The following is an 11485-nucleotide window of genomic DNA, read 5'->3' as shown; positions in this document are numbered from 1 at the left end:
CATACTGTATGAAACAGCACAGGCATACTGTATGATACATCACAGGCATACTGTATGATACAGCACAGGCATACTTTATGATACAGCAGCGGTGCGCAAACTGTGGGGCGCGACCCCCAGGGGGGGCGCGACACTGCCGACGGGGGGCGCGGGGTTTACAGAGGCCCCGCGTGCTTCCCGAAGGCGCTTAAATTAAGTGCCGGGGGAGCTGCAGGGCCTCTGTAAACCTAACTTACCGTGGCTCCGGCGGCTTCCTCCCTGCGGCGCCATGGCAACGCGGCGTCAAAGTGACGCTGCGAGGTCATGTGACGTCACGTTGCTATGGCAACGTGACGTCATTACGCCGGAGCGCGGGTAAGTTGGGGTTGGGGGGGGGGCGCGGGAGCGAGGGGACAGCCGTCAGGGAGGCGCAGGGAAAAAAGTTTGCACCCCCCTGTGATACAGCACAGGCACACTGTATGATACAGCACAGGCATACTGTATAGACACACTGTATGATACAGTACAGGCATACTGTATAGACACACTGTATGATACAGCACAGGCACACTATATGATACAGCACAGACACACTGTATGATACAGCACAGGCACACTGTATTATACAGGCACACTGTATGATACAGCACAGGCACACTGTATGATACAGCACAGGCATACTGTATGACACAGCACAGGCACACTGTATGATACAGGCACACTGTATGATACAGCACAGGCACACTGTATGATACAGCACAGGCACACTGTATGACACAGCACAGGCACACTGTATGATACAGGCACACTGTATGATACAGCACAGGCACACTGTATGATACAGCACAGGCACACTGTATGATACAGCACAGGCACACTGTATGATACAGCACAGGCATACTGTATGATACAGCACAGGCATACTGTATGATACAGCACAGGCACACTGTGACACAGCACAGGCACACTGTATGACACAGCACAGGCACACTGTATGATACAGCACAGGCACACTGTATGATACAGCACAGGCACACTGTATGATACAGCACAGGCACACTGTATGATACAGCACAGGCACACTGTATGATACAGCGCAGGCACACTGTATGATACAGCGCAGGCACACTGTGACACAGCACAGGCATACTGTATGATACAGCACAGGCACACTGTGTGACACAGCACAGGCACGCTGTGACACAGCACAGGCATACTGTATGATACAGCACAGGCATACTGTATGATACAGCACAGGCACACTGTATGATACAGCACAGGCACACTGTGACACAGCACAGGCACACTGTGACACAGCACAGGCACACTGTATGATACAGCACAGGCACACTGTATGATACAGGCACACTGTATGACACAGCACATGCACACTGTATGATACAGCACAGGCACACTGTATGATACAGCACAGGCATACTGTATGATACAACACAGGCACACTGTATGATACAGCACAGGCATACTGTATGATATAGCACAGGCACACTGTATGATACAGCACAGGCACACTGTATGACACAGCACAGGCACACTGTATGATATAGCACAGGCACACTGTATGATACAGCACAGGCACACTGTATGACACAGCACAGGCACACTGTATGAAACAGCACAGGCACACTGTATGATACAACACAGGCACACTGTATGATACAGCACAGGCATACTGTATGATATAGCACAGGCACACTGTATGATACAGCACAGGCACACTGTATGACACAGCACAGGAACACTGTATGATATAGCACAGGCACACTGTATGATACAGCACAGGCACACTCTATGACACAGCACAGGCACACTGTATGAAACAGCACAGGCATACTGTATGATACAGCACAGGCACACTGTATGATACAGCACAGGCACACGGTATGATACAGCACAGGCACACTGTATGATACAGCACAGGCACACTGTATGATACAGCACAGGCACACTGTATGATACAGCACAGGCACACTGTATGATACAGCACAGGCACACTGTATGACACAGCACAGGCACACTGTATGACACAGCACAGGCACACTGTATGATACAGCACAGGCACACTGTATGATACAGCACAGGCACACTGTATGATACAGCACAGGCATACTGTATGATACAACACAGGCACACTGTATGATACAGCACAGGCACACTGTATGATACAGCACAGGCACACTGTATGACACAGCACAGGCACACTGTATGATACAGGCACACTGTATGATACAGCACAGGCACACTGTATGATACAGCACAGGCACACTGTATGATACAGCACAGGCACACTGTATGATACAGCACAGGCATACTGTATGATACAGCACAGGCACACTGTATGATACAGCACAGGCACACTGTGACACAGCACAGGCACACTGTATGACACAGCACAGGCACACTGTATGATACAGCACAGGCACACTGTATGATACAGCACAGGCACACTGTATGATACAGCACAGGCACACTGTATGATACAGCACAGGCACACTGTATGATACAGCACAGGCACACTGTATGATACAGCGCAGGCACACTGTGACACAGCACAGGCATACTGTATGATACAGCACAGGCACACTGTGTGACACAGCACAGGCACGCTGTGACACAGCACAGGCATACTGTATGATACAGCACAGGCATACTGTATGATACAGCACAGGCACAATGTATGATACAGCACAGGCACACTGTATGATACAGCACAGGCACACTGTGACACAGCACAGGCACACTGTGACACAGCACAGGCACACTGTATGATACAGCACAGGCACACTGTATGATACAGGCACACTGTATGACACAGCACATGCACACTGTATGATACTGCACAGGCACACTGTATGATACAGCACAGGCATACTGTATGATACAACACAGGCACACTGTATGATACAGCACAGGCATACTGTATGATATAGCACAGGCACACTGTATGATACAGCACAGGCACACTGTATGACACAGCACAGGCACACTGTATGATATAGCACAGGCACACTGTATGACACAGCACAGGCACACTGTATGAAACAGCACAGGCACACTGTATGATACAACACAGGCACACTGTATGATACAGCACAGGCATACTGTATGATATAGCACAGGCACACTGTATGATACAGCACAGGCACACTGTATGACACAGCACAGGCACACTGTATGATATAGCACAGGCACACTGTATGATACAGCACAGGCACACTCTATGACACAGCACAGGCACACTGTATGAAACAGCACAGGCATACTGTATGATACAGCACAGGCACACTGTATGATACAGCACAGGCACACGGTATGATACAGCACAGGCACACTGTATGATACAGCACAGGCACACTGTATGATACAGCACAGGCACACTGTATGATACAGCACAGGCACACTGTATGATACAGCACAGGCACACTGTATGACACAGCACAGGCACACTGTATGACACAGCACAGGCACACTGTATGATACAGCACAGGCACACTGTATGATACAGCACAGGCACACTGTATGATACAGCACAGGCACACTGTATGATACAGCACAGGCACACTGTATGATACAGCACAGGCACACTGTATGACACAGCACAGGCACACTGTATGACACAGCACAGGCACACTGTATGAAACAGCACAGGCACACTGTATGAAACAGCACAGGCACACTGTATGACACAGCACAGGCACACTGTATGACACAGCACAGGCATACTGTATGATACAGCACAGGCACACTGTATGACACAGCACAGGCATACTGTATGAAACAGCACAGGCATACTGTATGATACATCACAGGCACACTGTATGACACAGCACAGGCACACTGTATGACACAGCACAGGCATACTGTATGATACAGCACAGGCACACTGTATGACACAGCACAGGCATACTGTATGAAACAGCACAGGCATACTGTATGATACATCACAGGCATACTGTATGATACAGCACAGGCATACTTTATGATACAGCAGCGGTGCGCAAACTGTGGGGCGCGACCCCCAGGGGGGGCGCGACACTGCCGACGGGGGGCGCGGGGTTTACAGAGGCCCCGCGTGCTTCCCGAAGGCACTTAAATTAAGTGCCGGGGGAGCTGCAGGGCCTCTGTAAACCTAACTTACCGTGGCTCCGACGGCTTCCTCCCTGCGGCGCCATGGCAACGCGGCGTCAAAGTGATGCTGCGAGGTCATGTGACGTCACGTTGCTATGGCAACGTGACGTCATTACGCCGGAGCGCGGGTAAGTTGGGGTTGGGGGGGGGGCGCGGGAGCGAGGGGACAGCCGTCAGGGGGGCGCAGGGAAAAAAGTTTGCACCCCCCTGTGATACAGCACAGGCACACTGTATGATACAGCACAGGCATACTGTATAGACACACTGTATGATACAGTACAGGCATACTGTATAGACACACTGTATGATACAGCACAGGCACACTATATGATACAGCACAGACACACTGTATGATACAGCACAGGCACACTGTATTATACAGGCACACTGTATGATACAGCACAGGCACACTGTATGATACAGCACAGGCATACTGTATGACACAGCACAGGCACACTGTATGATACAGGCACACTGTATGATACAGCACAGGCACACTGTATGATACAGCACAGGCACACTGTATGACACAGCACAGGCACACTGTATGATACAGGCACACTGTATGATACAGCACAGGCACACTGTATGATACAGCACAGGCACACTGTATGATACAGCACAGGCACACTGTATGATACAGCACAGGCATACTGTATGATACAGCACAGGCACACTGTATGATACAGCACAGGCACACTGTGACACAGCACAGGCACACTGTATGACACAGCACAGGCACACTGTATGATACAGCACAGGCACACTGTATGATACAGCACAGGCACACTGTATGATACAGCACAGGCACACTGTATGATACAGCACAGGCACACTGTATGATACAGCACAGGCACACTGTATGATACAGCGCAGGCACACTGTGACACAGCACAGGCATACTGTATGATACAGCACAGGCACACTGTGTGACACAGCACAGGCACGCTGTGACACAGCACAGGCATACTGTATGATACAGCACAGGCATACTGTATGATACAGCACAGGCACACTGTATGATACAGGCACACTGTATGACACAGCACATGCACACTGTATGATACAGCACAGGCACACTGTATGATACAGCACAGGCATACTGTATGATACAACACAGGCACACTGTATGATACAGCACAGGCATACTGTATGATATAGCACAGGCACACTGTATGATACAGCACAGGCACACTGTATGACACAGCACAGGCACACTGTATGATATAGCACAGGCACACTGTATGATACAGCACAGGCACACTGTATGATACAGCACATGCACACTGTATGATACAGCACAGGAACAATGTATGATACAGGACAGGCACACTGTATGATATAGCACAGGCACACTGTATGATACAGCACAGGCACACTGTATGACACAGCACAGGCACACTGTATGATACAGCACAGGCACACTGTATGACACAGGACAGGCACACTGTATGACACAGCACAGGCACACTGTATGACACAGCACAGGCACACTGTATGATACAGCACAGGCACACTGTATTAAACAGCACAGGCACACTGTATGACACAGCACAGGCACACTGTATGATACAGCACAGGCACACTGTATTAAACAGCACAGGCACACTGTATGATACAGCACAGGCACACTGTATGATACAGCACAGGCACACGGTATGATACAGCACAGGCACACTGTATGATACAGCACAGGCACACTGTATGATACAGCACAGGCACACTGTATGATACAGCACAGGCACACTGTATGATACAGCACAGGCACACTGTATGATACAGCACAGGCACACTGTATGATACAGCACAGGCACACTGTATGACACAGCACAGGCACACTGTATGACACAGCACAGGCACACTGTATGACACAGCACAGGCATACTGTATGATACAGCACAGGCACACTGTATGACACAGCACAGGCATACTGTATGAAACAGCACAGGCATACTGTATGATACATCACAGGCATACTGTATGATACAGCACAGGCACACTGTATGATACAGCACAGGCACACTGTATGACACAGCACAGGCACACTGTATGACACAGCACAGGCATACTGTATGATACATCACAGGCATACTGTATGAAACAGCACAGGCACACTGTATGATACAGCACAGGCACACTGTATGATACAGCACAGGCACACTGTATGATACAGCACAGGCACACTGTATGATACAGCACAGGAACAATGTATGATACAGGACAGGCACACTGTATGATATAGCACAGGCACACTGTATGATACAGCACAGGCACACTGTGTGATACAGCACAGGCACACTGTGTGATACAGCACAGGCACACTGTGTGACACAGGACAGGCACACTGTATGACACAGCACAGGCACACTGTGTGAAACAGCACAGGCACACTGTGTGATACAGCACAGGCACACTGTATTAAACAGCACAGGCACACTGTATGATACAGCACAGGCACACTGTATGATACAGCACAGGCACACGGTATGATACAGCACAGGCACACTGTATGATACAGCACAGGCACACTGTATGATACAGCACAGGCACACTGTATGATACAGCACAGGCACACTGTATGATACAGCACAGGCACACTGTATGACACAGCACAGGCACACTGTATGACACAGCACAGGCACACTGTATGACACAGCACAGGCATACTGTATGATACAGCACAGGCACACTGTATGACACAGCACAGGCATACTGTATGAAACAGCACAGGCATACTGTATGATACATCACAGGCACACTGTGTGATACATCACAGGCACACTGTATGATACAGCACAGGCACACTGTATGATACAGCACAGGCACACTGTGTGACACAGCACAGGCATACTGTATGATACAGCACAGGCATACTGTATGATACAGCACAGGCATACTGTATGATACAGCACAGGCATACTGTATGATACAGCACAGGCACACTGTGTGACACCGCACAGGCATACTGTATGATACAGCACAGGCATACTGTATGATACAGCAGCGGTGCGCAAACTGTGGGGTGCGACCCCCAGGGGGGGCGCGACACTGCCGACGGGGGGCGCGGGGTTTACAGAGGCCCCGCGCGCTTCCCGAAGGCGCTTAAATTAAGTGCCGGGGGAGCTGCAGGGCCTCTGTAAACCTAACTTACCGTGGCTCCGGCGGCTTCCTCCCTGCGGCGCCATGGCAACGCGGCATCAAAGTGACGCTGCGAGGTCATGTGATGTCACGTTGCTATGGCAACGTGATGTCATTACGCCGGAGCGCGGGTAAGTTGGGGTTGGGGGGGGCGCGGGAGCGAGGGGACAGCCGTCAGGGGGGCGCAGGGAAAAAAGTTTGCGCCCCCCTGTGATACAGCACAGGCACACTGTATGATACGGCACAGGCATACTGTATAGACACACTGTATGATACAGCACAGGCACACTGTATGATACAGCACAGACACACTGTATGATACAGCACAGGCACACTGTATTATACAGGCACACTGTATGATACAGCACAGGCACACTGTATGATACAGCACAGGCACACTGTATTATACAGGCATACTGTATGATACAGCACAGGCACACTGTATGATACAGCACAGGCATACTGTATGACACAGCACAGGCACACTGTATGATACAGGCACACTGTATGATACAGCACAGGCACACTGTATGATACAGCACAGGCACACTGTATGATACAGCACAGGCACACTGTGTGATACAGCACAGGCATACTGTATGATACAGCACAGGCACACTGTATGAAACAGCACTGATACAGCACAGTCACACTGTATGAAACAGCACAGGCATACTGTATGACACAGCACAGGCACACTGTATGAAACAGCACAGGCACACTGTATGATACAGCACAGGCACACTGTATGAAACAGCACAGGCACACTGTATGAAACAGCACAGGCACACTGTGTGAGACAGCACAGGCACACTGTATGAAACAGCACAGGCACACTGTATGAAACAGCACAGGCACACTGTATGAAACAGCACAGGCACACTGTATGAAACAGCACAGGCACACTGTGTGAGACAGCACAGGCATACTGTGTGACGCACACTGTATGAAACAGCACAGGCACACTGTATGAAACAGCACAGGCACACTGTATGAAACAGCACAGGCACACTGTGTGAGACAGCACAGGCATACTGTATGACACAGCACAGGCACACTGTATGAAACAGCACAATCATACTGTATGATACAGCACAGGCATACTGTATGATACAGCACAGGCACACTGTATGATACAGCACAGGCACACTGTATGATACAGCACAGGCACACTGTATGAAACAGCACAGGCACACTGTATGACACAGCACAGGCACACTGTATGATATAGCACAGGCACACTGTATGATACAGCACAGGCACACTGTATGATACAGCACAGGCACACTGTATGACACAGCACAGGCACACTGTATGAAACAGCACAGGCACACTGTATGATACAGCACAGGCACACTGTATGATACAGCACAGGCACACTGTATGATACAGCACAGGCACACTGTGTGATACAGCACAGGCACACTGTATGAAACAGCACTGATACAGCACAGTCACACTGTATGAAACAGCACCGGCATACTGTATGACACAGCACAGGCACACTGTATGAAACAGCACAGGCACACTGTATGATACAGCACAGGCACACTGTATGAAACAGCACAGGCACACTGTATGAAACAGCACAGGCACACTGTGTGAGACAGCACAGGCATACTGTATGAAACAGCACAGGCACACTGTATGATACAGCACAGGCACACTGTGTGATACAGCACAGGCACACTGTGTGATACAGCACAGGCACACTGTATGATAAAGCACAGGCACACTGTGTGACACAGCACAGGCACACTGTGTGATACAGCACAAGCACACTGTGTGAAACAGCACAGGCATACTGTATGACACAGCACAGGCACACTGTATGAAACAGCACAGGCACACTGTATGACACAGCACAGGCACACTGCATTAAACAGCACAGGCACACTGTATGATACAGCACAGGCACGCTGTATGATACAGCACAGGCACACTGTATGATACAGCACAGGCACACTGTATGATACAGCACAGGCACACTGTGTGATACAGCACAGGCACACTGTGTGATACAGCACAGGCACACTGTATGAAACAGCACTGATACAGCACAGTCACACTGTATGAAACAGCACAAGCACACTGTATAATACAGCACAGGCACACTGTATGATACAGCACAGGCACACTGTATGATACAGCACAGGCACACTGTATGATACAGCACAGGCACACTGTGTGATACAGCACAGGCATACTGTATGATACAGCACAGGCACACTGTATGAAACAGCACTGATACAGCACAGTCACACTGTATGAAACAGCACAGGCATACTGTATGACACAGCACAGGCACGCTGTATGAAACTGCACAGGCACACTGTATGATACAGCACAGGCACACTGTATGATACAGCACAGGCACACTGTATGATACAGCACAGGCACACTGTATGATACAGCACAGGCACACTGTGTGATACAACACAGGCACACTGTATGATACAGCACAGGCACACTGTATGATACAGCACAGGCATACTGTATGATACAGCTCAGGCACACTGTATGAAACAGCACTGATACAGCACAGTCACACTGTATGAAACAGCACAGGCACACTGTATGATACAGCACAGGCACACTGTATGATACAGCACAGGCACACTGTATGATACAGCACAGGCACACTGTGTGATACAGCACAGGCATACTGTATGATACAGCACAGGCACACTGTATGAAACAGCACTGATACAGCACAGTCACACTGTATGAAACAGCACAGGCATACTGTATGACACAGCACAGGCACACTGTATGAAACAGCACAGGCACACTGTATGATACAGCACAGGCACACTGTATGAAACAGCACAGGCACACTGTGTGAAACAGCACAGGCACACTGTATGAAACAGCACAGGCACACTGTATGAAACAGCACAGGCACACTGTATGAAACAGCACAGGCACACTGTATGAAACAGCACAGGCACACTGTATGAAACAGCACAGGCACACTGTGTGAGACAGCACAGGCATACTGTGTGACACAGCACAGGCACACTGTATGAAACAACACAGGCACACTGTATGAAACAGCACAGGCACACTGTATGAAACAGCACAGGCACACTGTGTGAGACAGCACAGGCATACTGTATGACACAGCACAGGCACACTGTATGAAACAGCACAATCATACTGTATGATACAGCACAGGCATACTGTATGATACAGCACAGGCACACTGTATGATACAGCACAGGCACACTGTATGATACAGCACAGGCACACTGTATGAAACAGCACAGGCACACTGTATGACACAGCACAGGCACACTGTATGATATAGCACAGGCACACTGTATGATATAGCACAGGCACACTGTATGACACAGCACAGGCACACTGTATGATACAGCACAGACACACTGTATGACACAGCACAGGCACACTGTATGATACAGCACAGGCACACTGTATGATACAGCACAGGCACACTGTATGAAACAGCACAGGCATACTGTATGACACAGCACAGGCACACTGTATGACACAGCACAGGCACACTGTATGATACAGCACAGGCACACTGTATGATACAGCACAGGCACACTGTATGAAACAGCACAGGCACACTGTATGAAACAGCACAGGCACACTGTGTGAGACAGCACAGGCACACTGTATGAAACAGCACAGGCACACTGTATGAAACAGCACAGGCACACTGTGTGAAACAGCACAGGCACACTGTGTGAGACAGCACAGGCACACTGTGTGAGACAGCACAGGCATACTGTATGACACAGCACAGGCACACTGTATGAAACAGCACAGGCACACTGTATGAAACAGCACAGGCACACTGTGTGAGACAGCACAGGCATACTGTATGACACAGCACAGGCACACTGTATGAAACAGCACAGGCACACTGTATGAAACAGCACAGGCACACTGTGTGAGACAGCACAGGCATACTGTATGACACAGCACAGGCACACTGTATGAAACAGCACAATCATACTGTATATGGATATATGTTTAGTCCTTTAGCTTTATTACAGCCTCGGGGGTTATGTTACCCCAGGTTACCTCCTTCCTATCATTGGCCAAAAGGGAGCAGTGAGGGAGCAGGCGGTGTATACACCGCTACATGCAGAAGTAACTCTCTCTCCCTAGCACAGTGTCTGGGAAATGTTACTGTGCTGCTTCTATGTGTCACTGGTACTGAAGGCTAGAAAACTACAACTCCCATGAT

The sequence above is a fragment of the Ascaphus truei genome, chromosome 1 (genome assembly GCF_040206685.1).
Source record: "Ascaphus truei isolate aAscTru1 chromosome 1, aAscTru1.hap1, whole genome shotgun sequence".
Lineage (NCBI taxonomy): Eukaryota > Metazoa > Chordata > Amphibia > Anura > Ascaphidae > Ascaphus > Ascaphus truei.
This window is presented reverse-complemented; position numbering follows the sequence as displayed.